General features: G+C 54.3%; 1 protein-coding gene across 1 annotated transcript in view; it reads left to right on the forward strand.

The window, feature by feature from the left end:
- LOC140424665 (fucolectin-like) overlaps positions 1-8,674 on the forward strand; it is a 358,672-nt gene extending 349,998 nt beyond the window's left edge. Inside the window, exon 5 of the mRNA XM_072507920.1 lies at positions 8,155-8,674. The gene's annotated coding sequence lies outside the window, so the exon portion shown is untranslated. The remainder of the gene's footprint in view (positions 1-8,154) is intronic.
- The last annotated feature ends 10,152 nt before the right edge of the window (positions 8,675-18,826 follow it).

Raw genomic sequence — 18,826 nt, forward strand, 5'->3', positions numbered from 1 at the left:
TTCACTTCCTAATCCCCTTCACTCACTCCTTCCCTTCACTCCCTCCTCCCCTTCACTCCCTCCTCCCCTTCACTCCCTCCTCCCCTTCACTCCCTCCTCCCCTTCACTCCCTCCTGCCCTTCACTTCCTCCTCCCCTTCACTCTCTCTTCCCCTTCACTCCCTCCTCCCCTTCACTCCCGCCTCCTCCCCTTCACTCCTCCCCCTCCCCTTCACTCTCTCCTTCCCTTCACTCCCCCCTCCCCTTCACTCCCCTCCTCCCCTTCACTCCCTCCTCCCCTTCACTTCCTAATCCCCTTCACTCACTCCTTCCCTTCACTCCCTCCTCCCCTTCACTCCCTCTTCCCCTTCACTCCTGCCTCCTCCCCTTCACTCCCTCCTCCCCTTCACTCCCTCCTCCCCTTCACTCCCTCCTCCCCTTCACTCCCTCCTCCCCTTCACCCCCTCCTCCCCTTCACTCCCTTCACCTCCCCTACACTCACTCCTCCCCTTCACTCCCTCCTTCCCTTCACTCCCTCCTCCCCTTCACTCCCTCCTCCCCTTCACTCCCTCCTCCCCTTCACTCCCTCCTCCCCTTCACCCCCTCCTCCCCTTCACTCCCTTCACCTCCCCTACACTCACTCCTCCCCTTCACTCCCTCCTCCCCTACACTTCCTCCTCCCCTTCACTCCCTCCTCCCCTTCACTCCCTCCTCCCTTCACTCCCTCCTCCCCTTCACTCCCTCCTCCCCTTCACTCCCCCTCCTCCCCTTCACTCCCTCCTCCCCTTCACGCCCTCCTCCTCACCTTCATTCCCCTCCTGCCCATCACTCCCCCTCCCTCCCTTCACTCCCTCCTCCCCTTCACTCCCTCCTCCCCTTCACTCCCTCCTCCTCCCCTTCACTCCCTCCTCCTCCCCTTCACACCCTCCTCCCCTTCACTCCCTCCTCCTCCCCTTCACTCCCTTCACCTCCCCTACACTGCCTCCTCCCCTTCACTCCCTCCTTCCTTCACTCCCTCCTCCCCTTCACACCTTCCTCCTCCCCTTCACTCCATCCTCCCCTTCACACCTTCCTTCTCCACTTCACTCCCTCCCTCCCTTCACTCTCTCCTCCCCTTCACTCCCTCCTCCCCTTCACTCCCTCCTCCCCTTCACTCCCTCCTCCCCTTCACCCCCTCCTCTCCTTCACTCCCTTCACCTCCCCTACACTCCCTCCTCCCCTTCTCTCCCTCCTCCCCTTCACTCCCTCCTCCCCTTCACTCCCTCCTCCCCTTCACTGTCTCCTCCCCTTCACTCCCTCCTCCCCTTCACTCCCTCCTCCCCTTGACTCCCTTCACCTCCCTACACTCCCTCCTCCCCTTCACTCCCTCCTTCCCTTCACTCCCCTCCTTCCCTTCACTCCCTCCTCCCCTTCACTCCCTCCTCCTCCCCTTCACTCCCTCCTCCCCTACACTTCCTCATCCCCTTCACTCCCTCCTCCCCTTCACTCGCTCCTCCCCTTCACTCCCTCCTCCCCTTCACTCCCTCCTCCTCCTCTTCACTCCCTCCTCCCCTCACTCCCTCCTCCCCATCACCCCCTCCTCCCCTTCACTCCCTCCTCCCCTTCACTCCCTCCTCCCCTTCACTCCCTCCTCCCCTTCACTCCCTCCTCCCCTTCACTCCCTCCTCCCCTTCACTCCCTCCTCCTGCCCTTCACTCCCTCCTCCCCTTCACTCCCTCCTCCCCTTCAGTCCCTCCTCCCCTTCACTCCCACCTCCCCTTCACTCCCTCCTTCGCTTCACTCCCTCCACCTGCCCTTCACTCCCTCCTTTGCTTCACTCCCTCCTCCCCTTCACTCCCTCCTCCTCCCCTTCACTCCCTCCTCCCCTTCACTCCCTCCTTCCCTTCACTCTCTCCACCTACCCTTCACTCCCTCCTCCTCCCCTTCACTCCCTCCTTCCCTTCACTCCCTCCTCCCTTCACTCCCTCCCCCTCCCCTTCACTCCCTCCCCCTCCCCTTCACTCCCTCCTCCCCTTCACTCACTCCTCCCCTTCACTCCCTCCCTCTCCCCATCACCCCCTCCTCCGCTTCACTCCCTCCTCCCCTTCATTCCTCCTCCTCACCTTCACTCCCCCTCCTGCCCTTCACTTCCTCCTCCCCTTCAATCCCTCCTCCCCCTCACTCCCGCCTCCTCCCCTTCACTCCCTCCTCCCCTTCACTCCCTCCTTCCCTTCACTCCCCCCTCCCCTTCACTCCCTCCTCCCCTTCACTCCCCCCTCCCCTTCACTCCCTCCTGCCCTTCACTTCCTCCTCCCCTTCACTCCCTCCTCCCCTTCACTCCCGCCTCCTCCCCTTCACTCCCTCCTCCCCTTCACTCTCTCCTTCCCTTCACTCCCTCCTCCCCTTCACTCCCTCCTCCCCTTCACTCCCTCCTCCCCTTCACACCCTCCTCCCCTTCACTCCCTCCTCCCCTTCACTTCCTAATCCCCTTCACTCACTCCTTCCCTTCACTCCCTCCTCCCCTTCACTCCCTCCTCCCCTTCACTCCCTCCTCCCCTTCACTCCCTCCTCCCCTTCACTCCCTCCTCCCCTTCACTCCCTCCTCCCCTTCACCCCCTCCTCCCCTTCACTCCCTTCACCTCCCCTACACTTCCTCCTCCCCTTCACTCCCTCCTCCCCTTCACTCCCTTCACCTCCCCTACACTCACTCCTCCCCTTCACCCCCTCCTCCCCTTCACTCCCTTCACCTCCCCTACACTCACTCCTCCCCTTCACCCCCTCCTCCCCTTCACTCCCTTCACCTCCCCTACACTCCCTCCTCCCCTTCACTCCCTCCTCCCCTTCACCCCCTCCTCCCCTTCACTCCCTCCTCCCCTTCATTCCCCCTCCTCCCCTTCACTCCCTCCTCCCCTTCACGCCCTCCTCCTCACCTTCATTCCCCCTCCTGCCCTTCACTCCCCCTCCCTCCCTTCACTCCCTCCTCCCCTTCACTCCCTCCTCCCCTTCACTCCCTCCTCCTCCCCTTCACTCCCTCCTCCTCCCCTTCACACCCTCCTCCCCTTCACTCCCTCCTCCTCCCCTTCACTCCCTTCACCTCCCCTACACTGCCTCCTCCCCTTCACTCCCTCCTTCCCTTCACTCCCTCCTCCCCTTCACTCCCTCCTCCTCCCCTTCACTCCCTCCTCCCCTACACTTCCTCCTCCACTTCACTCCCTCCTCCCCTTCACTCCCTCCTCCCCTTCACTCCCTCCTCCCCTTCACTCCCTCCTCCCCTTCACTCCCTCCTCCTCCCCTTCACTCCCTCCTCCCCTTCACTCCCTCCTCCCCTTCACTCCCTCCTCCTCCCCTTCACTCCCTCCTCCCCTTCACACCCTCCTCCCCATCACCCCCCTCCTCCCCTTCACTCCCTCCTCCCCTTCACTCCCTCCTCCCCTTCACTCCCTCCTCCCCTTCACTCCCTCCTTCCCTTCACTCCCTCCACCTGCCCTTCACTCCCTCCTCCCCTTCACTCCCCCTCCTGCCCTTCACTCCCTCCTTCACTTCACTCCCTCCTCCCCTTCATTCCCCCCCCTGCCCTTCACTCCCTTCACCCCTTCACTCCCTCCTTCCCTTTCACTCCCTCCTTCCCTTCACTCCCTCCACCTGCCCTTCACTCCCTCCTCCACCCCTTCACCCCCTCCTACCCTTCACTCCCTCCTTCCCTTCACTCCCTCCACCTCCCCTTCACTCCCTCCTCCCCTTCACTCCCTCCCCCTGCCCTTCACTCCCTCCTCCTCCCCTTCACCCCCTCCTCCCCTTCACCCCCTCCTCCCCTTCACTCCCTCCTCCCCTTCACTCCCTCCTTCCCTTTCACTCCCTCCTTCCCTTCACTCCCTCCACCTGCCCTTCACTCCCTCCTCCTCCCCTTCACCCCCTCCTCCCCTTCACCCCCTCCTCCCCTTCACTCCCTCCTACCCTTCACTCCCTCCTTCCCTTCACTCCCTCCTCCCCTTCACTCCCTCCCCCTCCCCTTCACTCCCTCCTCCCCTTCACTCCCTCCTTCCCTTCACTCCCTCCTTCCCTTCACTCCCTCCTCCCCTTCACTCCCTCCTCCCCTTCACTCCCTCCCCCTCCCCTTCACTCCCTCCCCCTCCCCTTCACTCCCTCCTCCCCTTCACTCCCTCCTCCCCTTCACTCCCTCCTTCCCTTCACTCCCTCCTCCCCCTTCACTCCCTCCTCCTCCCCTTCACTCCCTCCTCCCCTACACTTCCTCCTCCACTTCACTCCCTCCTCCCCTTCACTCCCTCCTCCCCTTCACTCCCTCCTCCCCTTCACTCCCTCCTCCCCTTCACTCCCTCCTCCTCCCCTTCACTCCCTCCTCCCCTTCACTCCCTCCTCCCCTTCACACCCTCCTCCCCATCACCCCCTCCTCCCCTTCACTCCCTCCTCCCTTCACTCCCTCCTCCCCTTCACTCCCTCCTCCCCTTCACTCCCTCCTTCCCTTCACTCCCTCCACCTGCCCTTCACTCCCTCCTCCCCTTCACTCCCCCTCCTGCCCTTTACTGTCTCCTTCCCTTCACTCCCTCCTCCCCTTCACTCCCCCCCTGCCTTCACTCCCTCCTCCTCTTCACTCCCTCCCCCTCCCCTTCACTCCCTCCTCCCCTTCACTCCCTGCTTCCCTTCACTCCCTCCACCTGCCCTTCACTCCCTCCTCCTCCCCTTCATTCCCTCCTTCCCTTCACTCCCTCCTCCCCTTCACTCCCTCCCCCTCCCCTTCACTCCCTCCTCCCCTTCACCCCCTCCTCCCCTTCACCCCCTCCTCCCCTTTACTCCCTCCTTCCCTTCACTCCCTCCTCCCCTTCACTCCCTCCCCCTCCCCTTCACTCCCTCCCCCTCCCCTTCACTCCCTCCTCCCCTTCACTCCCTCCTCCCCTTCACTCCCTCCCTCTCCCCATCACTCCCTCCTCCCCTTCACTCCCTCCTCCCCTTCACTCCCTCCCTCTCCCCATCACCCCCTCCTCCCCTTCATTCCCTCCTCCCCTTCACTCCCTCCTCCCTTCACTCCCTCCTCCCCTTCACTCCCTCCTCCCCTTCACTCCCACCTCCCTTTCACTCCCTCCTTCCCTTCACTCCCTCCACCTGCCCTTCACTCCCTCCTCCTCCCCTTCACTCCCTCCTCCCCTTCACCCCCTCCTCCCCTTCACTCCCTCCTTCCCTTCACTCCCTCCACCTCCCCTTCACTCCCTCCTCCCCTTCACTCCCTCCTCCCCTTCACTCCCTCCTTCCCTTCACTCCCTCCTCCCCTTCACTCCTCCTCCCCTTCACTCCCTCCCCCTCCCCATCACTCCCTCCCCCTCCCCTTCACTCCCTCCTCCCCTTCACTCCCTCCTCCCCTTCACTCCCTCCCTCTCCCCATCACCCCCTCCTCCCCTTCATTCCCTCCTCCCCTTCACTCCCTCCTCCCCTTCACTCCCTCCTCCCCTTCACTCCCTCCTTCCCTTCACTCCCTCCACCTGCCCTTCACTCCCTCCTCCCCTTCACTCCCCCTCCTGCCCTTCACTCCCTCCTCCCCTTCACTCCCTCCCCCTCCCCTTCACTCCCTCCCCCTCCCCTTCACTCCCTCCTCCCCTTCACTCCCTCCTCCCCTTCACTCCCTCCCTCTCCCCATCACCCCCTCCTCCCCTTCATTCCCTCCTCCCCTTCACTCCCTCCTCCCCTTCACTCCCTCCTCCCCTTCACTCCCTCCTTCCCTTCACTCCCTCCACCTGCCCTTCACTCCCTCCTCCCCTTCACTCCCCCTCCTGCCCTTCACTCCCTCCTCCCCTTCACTCCCTCCTCCCCTTCACTCCCTCCTCCCCTTCACTCCCACCTCCCTTTCACTCCCTCCTTCCCTTCACTCCCTCCACCTGCCCTTCACTCCCTCCTCCTCCCCTTCACTCCCTCCTCCCCTTCACCCCCTCCTCCCCTTCACTCCCTCCTTCCCTTCACTCCCTCCACCTCCCCTTCACTCCCTCCTCCCCTTCCCTCCCTCCTCCCCTTCACTCCCTCCTTCCCTTCACTCCCTCCTCCCCTTCACTCCCTCCCCCTCCCCTTCACTCCCTCCTCCCCTTCACTCCCTCCTTCCCTTCACTCCCTTCTCCCCTTCACTCCCTCCTCCCCTTCACTCCCTCCCCCTCCCCTTCACTCCCTCCCCCTCCCCTTCACTCCCTCCTCCCCTTCACTCCCTCCTCCCCTTCACTCCCCCTCCCCTTCACTCCCTCCCTCTCCCCATCACCCCCTCCTCCCCTTCATTCCCTCCTCCCCTTCACTCCCTCCCTCTCCCCATCACCCCCTCCTCCCCTTCACTCCCTCCTCCCCTTCACTCCCTCCTCCTCACCTTCACTCCCCCTCCTGCCCTTCACTCCCTCCTCCCCTTCACTCCCTCTTCCCCTTCACTCCCTCCTCCCCTTCACTCCTGCCTCCTCCCCTTCACTCCCTCCTCCCCTTCACTCCCTCTTCCCCTTCACTCCCTCCTCCCCTTCACTCCCGCCTCCTCCCCTTCACTCCCTCCTCCCCTTCACTCCCTCCTCCCCTTCACTCCCTCCTCCCCTTCACTCCCTCCTCCCCTTCACTTCCTCCTCCCCTTCACTCCCTCCTTCCCTTCACTCCCTCCTCCCCTTCACTCCCTTCTCCCCTTCACTCCCTCCACCTACCCTTCACTCCCTCCTCCCCTTCACTCCCTCCTCCCCTTCACTCCCTCCTCCCCTTCACTCCCTCCTCCCCTTCACTCCCTCCTCCCCTTCACTTCCTCCCCTTCACTTCACTCCCTCCTCCCCTTCCAAGAACCCGGGGCCCTGGTGCTGTGAGGCAGCATTGTTACCAATGCTCCATTTGTGGGCAGCACGGTAGCACAGTGGTTAGCACTGTTGCCTCACAGCTCCAGGGTCCCAGGTTCGATTCCCCGCTGGGTCACTGTCTGTGCGGAGTCTGCACATCCTCCCCGTGTGTGCGTGGGTTTCCTCCGGGTGCTGCGGTTTCCTCCCACAATCCAAACCTGTGCAGGTTAGGTGGATTGGCCATGATAAATTGCCCCTTAGTGTCCAAAAGGGTTAGGTGGCGTTATGGGGATAGGGCGGGGGAGTGGGCCTTGTGTTATGGGTCAGGGTTTAGAAACTGCAAAGTATATTATGAAGTTTACCTGACCTACAACCTTTATGTTGAATGTGGCTCGGATGTGCACAGGAGCCTTCCCTTTGGGTGAGATTCGTCAGTCTCCCAGACACTTTAACCAAAACAGCTTTGTTCTGAGAACATAGTTAACATTTATATATAAACACTCAGCAAGAATTTTCATCAATTACAAACATAGAGACACCACACAGCTGCAGGAATCTATGTATAACCCTTAATGAATTCCCCCTTAACTGTTCCAATTCAATGACAAAAGCAAAAAACCCTTTTCAGGGGTGTGGCCCAGCACTCTGTATTCACACTGAAATAAGACTGACTTTCCCTCAGATTCTGACCCCATCTCACCAGCAGGTTTAAACCCTTCCGGAAATAAAGTATAGCTCTAATCAATGGATTTTTTACTGGAACAGATATTTAATATGACAATAGAGAGACAGGAAGAAAACACTTCTGTTCTCTGTCTGAGTCCACAGCAGCCAAATGTGAAAGCGAAACCAAAAAACAGCTCACAGAGCCACAGCCCAGCTCCACCCACACAATGACATCACTGTAGCCATGTGAGAAATCTAAAACCTTTCTGAAATGGACACTCACATGGCACTAGGCAGGGTGCTCTTTCAGAGGGTTGATGCAGACTGGATGGGCCGAATGGCCTCCTTCTGCATTGTAGGGATTGTATGATTCCATGAGTCCAGACCCACAGCAATGTGGGTAACTCTTAACTGCCCCTCAGTTCAAGGGCAAGTAGGGATGGACAATAGATGGTGGCCCAAACAGCGATGGGCACATTACACAAATGAATGTTTAAACACCCTGATGTTTAAACACCCTGATGTTTAAATGCCCTGATGTTTAAACACCCTGATGTCACCAATCGCCAGAGATTCCTCTCCCAACCCCAGTGATTGGCTTTGGTTAGTTACACCGTCCATGCATTGGGTGAAACTCCAGATCTCTCTCAGCTTCAAATCATCCGAATCAACTCATTGCAACATTGGCAGCATTTTGACGCTAACTGTGTATTTTTCCTCATGTTTTATTTTTCCAGGTTTTCCAAACTGAAATCTCCACTCGTTTGGAAAGATCCATTTTGCGCTTTGAGCTTCTGCGGCCAATCCAGATCATTATCAGCTGCTTAACCTGGACCACGCTCTCTGCAATGCTGCTTTCGCAATGATTATCGAACCTGCCTTCGGGTTTCTGTCACACATCCAGGAGCAGAGTGACTGGGGGGTCATCATGATCGAGAACTCACAGACAACGGGACAGGGTTCAGTGATCGGGGAACAATCAGCGGAGAAAGGTTCTGCGAAACACTGCCCACAACACAGGGACACAGCGATGGATCAATCCCATCTCTGTCCCACTGACTGTCGACGGGAATGCAACCGCCATTAGAACTGGCGGCTCGGAGGGGATCCTGGAGTCTGTGTAGCTTCTCCCCATCAGTGTGTGTCGATCCAGATTGAGTATTCACTGTCTGCATTGTGTAGTTACTGTTCTGAGAGGATGTGTGCGATCTATAACCTGTTATTCCCCATTTAAAAATCAATAAACTGCTGACTACAGATCATTGTTCCTGTATCTGTTCCCTCATCACCCACTGAAAACAAACTCACTCCACACAATCTCACAGCCCTCGGGGAATATTGCTTCACTTGCCCATGTACACACATGGGGTCTCTCGATCCCTCCACCCCACAGCATCTCGTCATCATCCATGTAGGTACCCAACGGCATTGGTAGAACAAGGAAAGAGGTTCGCTTGAGGGAAAATGAGTATCTTAGGGGCTAAATTAAAAAGCAGAAGCAAAAAGGTAATAGTCTCCAGATTACTACCTGAGCCATGAGCCAATTGACACACGGTCAAGAAGATTAAAGAGGTAAATTAAATCAAATATTGGTGTGGGAGGAAGGTGGGACATTGGCACCAGTCCTGGGGAAGGAATCTTGAACAAAGCCAATCAATGCAGTGACACAGTAACCCTTAACTGCAATCTTTATTCCCACTCAAACAACAGATCCATCTCAGGTCCCGATCCACTTTTAAATACAGTTAGCCCTCAGGAATACTTGCTAAATGGAAATGTCTGGATACTCTACTTTGATACAGAAAGAGACCTGACTCCTGTCAGAACCAAGCAGAAACTCTGGCTGTATTGCTTCAGAAGCTGCTTCTCAGCTTGTTTCAGCTCACCATCCAGCCACATGACTATCTAAGCCTAAACAACTGACTGTTTCAACCCTTGGTGCCTCCCATTAACTATACTTTCTTACCAACTGAACACAACGGGCGGGATTGTCCGACCCACTCCGACGGGTCGGAGAATCCCCGGGCAGCGGCGTGAAACCCGCCCGCCGCTCCGACGCCGGCTGCCATATTCTCCAGCTCCGATTTTAGGGCGGGGGCGGGGATCACGCCACGCCGGTCGGGGGCCATTGGCAGCGCCCCCCCCCCACAATTCTCCGGGCCCCGATGGGCCGAGCGGTCGCCCGTTTTTGGCCAATCCTGCCGCCGTGGATTGGACATGGTCCCACAAGGTGGGGCCTGGCAGGTAAGTCGGCTGGGGCGGCCCTCGGGGGGGCACGGGGGAATCCGACCCCAGGCGGGGCCACCACGGTGGCATGGCCTGCGATCGGGGACAACCAACCTGTGGGAGGGCCTGTGCCGTGGGGTCACTGCTTCCTTCTGCGCCGGCCCCTGTAGGCCACCGCCATGGCCGGCACGGAGAAGATACCCCACTGCGCATGCGCCAGAATACGCCGGCCGGTCTGCGCATGTGCCAGAATATGCCGGCCGGTCTGCGCATGTGCCAGAATACGCCGGCCGGTCTGCGCATGTGCCAGAATATGCCGGCCGGTCTGCGCATGTGCCAGAATACGCCGGCCGGTCTGCGCATGTGCCAGAATATGCCGGCCGGTCTGCGCATGTGCCAGAATACGCCGGCCGGTCTGCGCATGTGCCAGAATATGCCGGCCGGTCTGCGCATGTGCCAGAATATGCCGGCCAGTCTGCGCATGTGCCAGAATACGCCGGCCGGTCTGCGCATGTGCCAGAATATGCCGGCCGGTCTGCGCATGTGCTAGAATACGCCGGCCGGTCTGCGCATGCGCCAGAATATGCCGGCCGGTCTGCGCATGTGCCAGAATACGCCGGCCGGTCTGCGCATGTGCCAGAATACGCCGGCCGATCTGCGCATGTGCCAGAATATGCCGGCCGGTCTGCGCATGTGCCAGAATACGCCGGCCGGTCTGCGCATGTGCCAGAATATGCCGGCCGGTCTGCGCATGTGCTAGAATACGCCGGCCGGTCTGCGCATGTGCTAGAATACGCCGGCCGGTCTGCGCATGCGCCAGAATATGCCGGCCGGTCTGCAAGGGGTTTATTACACAGCGCTGTTGTAACACGGTGTAAGGGGTTTATTACACAGTGAACATAGAACATATAGAACATAGAACGATACAGCGCAGTACAGGCCCTTCAGCCCACGATGTTGCACCGAAACAAAAGCCATCTAACCTACACTATGCCATTATCATCCATATGTTCATCCAATAAACTTTTAAATGCCCTCAATGTTGGCGAGTTCACTACTGTAGCAGGTAGGGAATTCCACGGCCTCACTACTCTTTGCGTAAAGAACCTACCTCTGACCTCTGTCCTATATCTATTACCCCTCAGTTTAAAGTTATGTCCCCTCGTGCCAGCCATTTCCATCCGCGGGAGAAGGCTCTCACTGTCCACCCTATCCAACCCCCTGATCATTTTGTATGCCTCTATTAAGTCTCCTCTTAACCTTCTTCTCTCCAACGAAAACAACCTCAAGTCCATCAGCCTTTCCTCATAAGATTTTCCCTCCATACCAGGCAACATCCTGGTAAATCTCCTCTGCACCCGCTCCAAAGCCTCCACGTCCTTCCTATAATGCGGTGACCAGAACTGTACGCAATACTCCAAATGCGGCCGTACCAGAGTTCTGTACAGCTGCAACATGACCTCCCGACTCCGGAACTCAATCCCTCTACCAATAAAGGCCAACACTCCATAGGCCTTCTTCACAACCCTATCAACCTGGGTGGCAACTTTCAGGGATCTATGTACATGGACACCTAGATCCCTCTGCTCATCCACACTTCCAAGAACTTTACCATTAGCCAAATATTCCGCATTCCTGTTATTCCTTCCAAAGTGAATCACCTCACACTTCTCTACATTAAACTCCATTTGCCACCTCTCAGCCCAGCTCTGCAGCTTATCTATATCCCTCTGTAACCTGCTACATCCTTCCACACTATCGACAACACCACCGACTTTAGTATCGTCTGCAAATTTACTCACCCACCCTTCTGCGCCTTCCTCTAGGTCATTGATTAAAAATGAAAAACAGCAACGGCCCCAGAACAGATCCTTGTGGTACTCCACTTGTGACTGTACTCCATTCTGAACATTTCCCATCAACCACCACCCTCTGTCTTCTTTCAGCTAGCCAATTTCTGATCCACATCTCTAAATCACCCTCAATCCCCAGCCTCCGTATTTTTTGCAATAGCCTACCATGGGGAACCTTATCAAACGCTTTGCTGAAATCCATATACACCACATCAACTGCTCTACCCTCGTCTACCTGTTCAGTCACCTTCTCAAAGAACTCAATAAGGTTTGTGAGGCATGACCTACCCTTCACAAAGCCATGCTGACTATCCCTGATCATATTATTCCTATCTAGATGATTATAAATCTTGTCTCTTATAATCCCCTCCAAGACTTTACCCACTACAGACGTGAGGCTCACCGGTCTATAGTTGCCGGGGTTGTCTCTGCTCCCCTTTTTGAACAAAGGGACCACATTTGCTGTCCTCCAGTCCTCTGGCACTATTCCTGTAGCCAATGATGACATAAATATCAAAGCCAAAGGTCCAGCAATCTCTTCCCTGGCCTCCCAGAGAATCCTAGGATAAATCCCATCAGGTCCCGGGGACTTATCTATTTTCAGCCTGTCCAGAATTGCCAACACCTCTTCCCTACGTACCTCAATGCCATCTATTCTATTAGCCTGGGGCTCAGCATTCTCCTCCACAACATTATCTTTTTCCTGAGTGAATACTGACGAAAAATATTCATTTAGTATCTCGCCTATCTCTTCAGACTCCACACACAATTTCCCATCCCTGTCCTTGACTGGTCCTACTCTTTCCCTAGTCATTCGCTTATTCCTGACATACCTATAGAAAGCTTTTGGGTTTTCCTTGATCCTTCCTGCCAAATACTTCTCATGTCCCCTCCTTGCTCGTCTTAGCTCTCTCTTTAGATCCTTCCTCGCTACCTTGTAACTATCCATCGCCCCAACCGAAACTTCACACCTCATCTTCACATAGGCCTCCTTCTTCCTCTTAACAAGAGATTCCACTTCCTTGGTAAACCACGGTTCCCTCGCTCGACGCCTTCCTCCCTGCCTGACCGGTACATACTTATCAAGAACACGCAGTAGCTGATCCTTGAACAAGCCCCACTTATCCAGTGTGCCCAACACTTGCAGCCTACTTCTCCACCTTATCCCCCCCAAGTCACGTCTAATGGCATCATAATTGCCCTTCCCCCAGCTATAACTCTTGCCCTGCGGTGTATACTTATCCCTTTCCATCATTAACGTAAACGTCACCGAATTGTGGTCACTGTCCCCAAAGTGCTCTCCTACCTCCAAATCCAACACCTGGCCTGGTTCATTACCCAAAACCAAATCCAACGTGGCCTCGCCTCTTGTTGGCCTGTCAACATATTGTTTCAGGAAACCCTCCTGCACACACTGTACAAAAAACGACCCATCTATTGTACTCGAACTATATCTTTTCCAGTCAATATTTGGAAAGTTAAAGTCTCCCATAATAACTACCCTGTTACTTTCGCTCTTATCCAGAATCATCTTCGCCATCCTTTCCTCTACATCCCTAGAACTATTAGGAGGCCTATAAAAACTCCCAACAGGGTGACCTCTCCTTTCCTGTTTCTAACTTCAGCCCATACTACCTCGGAAGAAGAGTCCCCATCGAGCATCCTCTCCGCCACCGTAATACTGCTCTTGACTAGCAGCGCCACACCTCCCCCTCTTTTGCCTCCTTCTCTGAGCTTACTAAAACACCTAAACCCCGGAACCTGCAACATCCATTCCTGTCCCCGCTCTATCCATGTCTCCGAAATGGCCACAACATCGAAGTCCCAGGTACCAACCCATGCTGCCAGTTCCCCTACCTTGTTTCGTATACTCCTGGCATTGAAGTAGACACACTTCAAACCACCTACCTGAACACTGGCCCCCTCCTGCGACGTCAAATCTGAGCTCCTGACCTCTATACTCTCATTCTCCCTTACCCTAAAACTACAATCCATGTTCCCATACCTCTGCTGCATTCGTTTAAACCTCCCCAAAGAGCACTAACAAATCTTCCCCCCCCAGGATATTTGTGCCCCTCAGGTTCAGATGTAGACCATCCGGTCTGTAGAGGTCCCACCTTCCCCAGAAAGATCCCCAGTTATCCAGAAATCTGAATCCCTCCCGCCTGCACCATCCCTGTAGCCACGTGTTTAAATGCTCTCTCTCCCTATTCCTCATCTCACTATCACGTGGCACGGGCAACAACCCAGAGATAACAACTCTGTTTGTTCTAGTTCTGAGCTTCCATCCTAGCTCCCTGAAAGCCTGCCTGACATCCTTGTCCCCTTTCCTACCTATGTCGTTAGTGCCAATGTGGACCACGATTTGGGGCTGCTCCCCCTCCCCCTAAGGACCCGGAAAACACGATCCGAGACATCACGTACCCTTGCACCTGGGAGGCAACATACCAAACGTGAGTCTCTCACGCTCCCACAAAATCTCCTATCTGTGCCCCTGACTATAGAGTCCCCAATTACGAATGCTCTGCTCCTCTCCCCCCTTCCCTTCTGAGCAACAGGGACAGACTCCGTGCCAGAGGCCCGTACCCCATGGCTTACCCCTGGTAAGTCGTCCCCCCCACAAGTATCCAAAGCGGTATACTTGTTTCTCAGGGGAACGACCGCAGGGGATCCCTGCACTGACTGTTTTTTCCCAGTCCCTCTTACAGTTACCCACCTATCTCCAATCTTTGGTGTAACTAATTCCCTGAAGCTGCTATCTATGACCCCTTCTGCCTCCCGAATGATCCGAAGTTCTTCCAACTCCAGCTCCAGTTCCCTAACTCGGTCTTGGAGGAGCTGGAGATGGCAGCACTTCCTGCAGGTAAAATCAGCAGGGACACTAACGGCATCCCTCACCTCAAACATCCTGCAGGAGGAACATTGCACTCCCTTCCCTGCCATTCCTCTAACTTTCTACCAAGATCTGGCTAACAACTAAATTACATTTTTTATAAAAAATAATAATAATATAATAAAATATGGTACTTGCCTCAGACCAATGGGTTTTATTACATAGAACATAGAACATAGAACAATACAGCGCAGTACAGGCCCTTCGGCCCACGATGTTGCACCGAAACAAAAGCCATCTAACCTACACTATGCCATTATCATCCATATGTTTATCCAATAAACTTTTAAATGCCCTCAATGTTGGCGAGTTCACTACTGTAGCAGGTAGGGAATTCCACGGCCTCACTACTCTTTGCGTAAAGAACCTACCTCTGACCTCTGTCCTATATCTATTACCCCTCAGTTTAAAGTTATGTCCCCTCGTGCTAGCCATTTCCATCTGCGGGAGAAGGCTCTCACTGTCCACCCTATCCAACCCCCTGATCATTTTGTATGCCTCTATTAAGTCTCCTCTTAACCTTCTTCTCTCCAACGAAAACAACCTCAAGTCCATCAGCCTTTCCTCATAAGATTTTCCCTCCATACCAGGCAACATCCTGGTAAATCTCCTCTGCACCCGCTCCAAAGCCTCCACGTCCTTCCTATAATGCGGTGACCAGAACTGTACGCAATACTCCAAATGCGGCCGTACCAGAGTTCTGTACAGCTGCAACATGACCTCCCGACTCCGGAACTCAATCCCTCTACCAATAAAGGCCAACACTCCATAAGCCTTCTTCACAACCCTATCAACCTGGGTGGCAACTTTCAGGGATCTATGTACATGGACACCTAGATCCCTCTGCTCATCCACACTTTCAAGAACTTTACCATTAGCCAAATATTCCGCATTCCTGTTATTCCTTCCAAAGTGAATCACCTCACACTTCTCTACATTATTATTAGGTTAGAGGAGGAGGGCGGGTGGGAGACACTACACGTGTAGTGTCTCGGGTTTCCTCTCCACCAGAATTTATTGGTGAGGGTCTTCCCAGACGCCGCGGGTCGACTTCCTGTTCCCGCCTAAAACACTCCCAGCAACCACTTCCGCACTGCTCCCGCTGAAACTGACTCACCAGCTGTTCTCCCGCCGAAATCGACTGGCCTGCCCCTGCAAAGACAAGTGCTTTTAAAGGACAGACTTACCTCCCAGCAGCCACTTCCGCAATGCTCCCGCTGAAACTGACTCACCAGCTGTTCTCCCGCCGAAATCGACAGTGCAGCTCTAACACGGTGCAATGCGTTTATTACACAGTGCTGTTGAAACACGGTGTAAGGGTTTTATTACACAGTGCTGCTCTAACACGGTGCAAGGGGATTATTACACAGTGCTGCTTTAACGCGGTGCAAGGGGTTTATTACACAGCGCTGATCTAACACGGTGCAAGGGGTTTATTACACAGCGCTGCTCTAACACGGTGCAAGGGGTTTATTACACAGCGCTGCTCTAACACGGTGTAAGGGGTTTATTACACAGTGCTGCTCTAACACGGTGTAAGGGGTTTATTACACAGTGCTGCTTTAACGCGGTGCAAGGGGTTTATTACACAGCGCTGATCTAACACGGTGCAAGGGGTTTATTACACAGAGCTGCTCTAACACCGTGCAAGGGGTTTATTACACAGTGCTGCTCTAACACGGTGTCAGGAGTTTATTACACAGTGCTGATCTAACACGGTGTAAGGGGTTTATTACACAGCGCTGTTGTAACACGGTGCAAGGGGTTTATTACACAGTGCTGCTCTAACACGGTGCAAGGGGTTTATTACACAGTGCAGCTCTAACAAAGTACAAGGGCTTTATTACACAGCGCTGCTCTAACACGGTGCAAGGGGTTTATTACACAGTGCTGCTCTAACACGGTGCAAGGGGTTTATTACACAGTGCAGCTCTAACACGGTGTAAGGGGTTTATTACACAGTGCTGATCTAACACGGTGCAAGGGGTTTATTACACAGTGCTGATCTAACACGGTGCAAGGGGTTTATTACACAGCGCTGTTGTAACACGGTGCAAGGGGTTTATTATACAGTGCTGATCTAACACGGTGCAAGGGGTTTATTACACAGTGCTGCTCTAACAAAGTACAAGGGCTTTATTACACAGCGCTGCTCTAACACGGTGCAAGGGGTTCATTACACAGTGCTGTTGAAACGCGGTGCAAGGGGTTTATTACACAGTGCTGCTCTAACACGGTGCAAGGGGTTTATTACACAGCGCTGTTGTAACAGGGTGTAAGGGGTTTATTACACAGTGCTGATCTAACACGGTGCAAGGGGTTTATTACACAGTGCTGTTGAAACGCGGTGCAAGGGGTTTATTACACAGTGCTGCTCTAACACGGTGTAAGGGGTTTATTACACAGTGCTGCTCTAACACGGTGTAAGGGGTTTATTATACAGTGCAGCTCTAACACGATGCAAGGGGTTTATTACACAGTGCTGCTCTAACACGGTACAAGGGGTTTATTACACACTGCTGATCTAACACGGTGCAAGGGGTTTATTACACAGTGCTGCTCTAACAAAGTACAAGGGCTTTATTACACAGTGCTGCTCTAACACGGTGCAAGGGGTTTATTACACAGTGCTGGTCTAACACGGTGCAAGGGGTTTATTACACAGTGCTGGTCTAACACGGTGCAAGTGGTTTATTACACAGTGCTGCTCTAACACGGTGTAAGGGGTTTATTACACAGTGCTGCTCTAACACGGTGCAAGGGGTTTCTTACACAGTGCTGCTCTAACAAAGTACAAGGGCTTTATTACACAGTGCTGCTCCAACACGGTGCAAGGGGTTTATTACACAACGCTGTTGAAACGCAGTGCAAGGGGTATATTACACAGTGCTGCTCTAACACGGTGCAAGGGGTTTATTACACAGTGCTGCTCTAACACGGTGTAAGGGGTTTAATACACAGTGTTGCTCTAACAAAGCACAAGGGCTTTATTACACAGTGCTGATCTAACACGGTGTCAGGGGTTTATTACACAGCGCTGCTCTAACACGGTGCAAGGGGTTTATTACACAGTGCTGCTCTAACACGGTGCAAGGGGTTTATTACACAGTGCTGTTGAAACGCGGTGCAAGGGGTATATTACACAGTGCTGCTCTAACACGGTGCAAGGGGTTTATTACACAGTGCTGCTCTAACACGGTGTAAGGGGTTTATTACACAGTGCAGATCTAACACGGTGTAAGGGGTTTATTACACAGCGCTGCTCTAACACGGTGTAAGGGGTTTATTATACATGCTGCTCCAACACGGTACGAGGCGTTTATTACACAGTGCAGCTCTAACACGGTGTAAGGGGTTTATTACACAGCGCTGCACTAACACGGTGCAAGGGGTTTATTACACAGTGCTGCTCTAACACGGTGCAAGGGGTTTATTACAAAGTGCTGCTCTAACAAAGTACATGGGCTTTATTACACAGTGCTGATCTAACACGGTGCAAGGTGTTGATTACACAGTGCAGCTCTAACAAAGTACAAGGCGTTTATTACACAGTGCTGCTCTAACACGGTGCAAGGGGTTTATTACACAGTGCTGCTCTAACACGGTGCAAGGGGTTTATTACACAGTGCTGCTCTAACACGGTGCAAAGGGTTTATTATACAGTGCTGCTCTAACATGGTGCAAGGGGTTTATTACACAGTGCTGATCTAACACGGTGCAAGGGGTTTATTACACAGTGCTGCTCTAACATGGTGCAAGGGGTATATTACAGAGTGCTGATCTAACACGGTGCAAGGGGTTTATTACACAGTGCCGCGCTAACATGGTGCAAGGGGTATATTACACAGTGCTGATCTAACACGGTGCAAGGGGTTTATTACACAGTGCTGCTCTAACATGGTGCAAGGGGTATATTACAGAGTGCTGATCTAACACGGTGCAAGGGGTTTATTACACAGTGCCGCGCTAACATGGTGCAAGGGGTATATTACACAGTGCTGATCTAACACGGTGCAAGGGGTTTATTACACAGTGCTGCTCTAACATGGTGCAAGGGGTTTATTACACAGTGCTGCTCTAACACGGTGCAAAGGGTTTATTATACAGTGCTGCTCTAACATGGTGCAAGGGGTATATTACAGAGTGCTGATCTAACACGGTGCAAGGGGTTTATTACACAGTGCTGCTCTAACACGGTGCAAGGGGTATATTACACAGCGCTGATCTAACACGGTGCAAGGGGTTTATTATACAGTGCTGCTCTAACATGGTGCAAGGGGTTTATTACACAGTGCTGATCTAACACGGTGCAAGGTGTTTATTACACAGTGCTCATCTAACACGGTGTAAGGGTTTATTACACAGTGCAGCTCTTACACGGTGCAAGGGGTTTATTATACAGTGCTGCTCTAACATGGTGCAAGGGGTTTATTACAC

The sequence above is a fragment of the Scyliorhinus torazame genome, chromosome 6 (assembly GCF_047496885.1).
Source record: "Scyliorhinus torazame isolate Kashiwa2021f chromosome 6, sScyTor2.1, whole genome shotgun sequence".
NCBI lineage: Eukaryota > Metazoa > Chordata > Chondrichthyes > Carcharhiniformes > Scyliorhinidae > Scyliorhinus > Scyliorhinus torazame.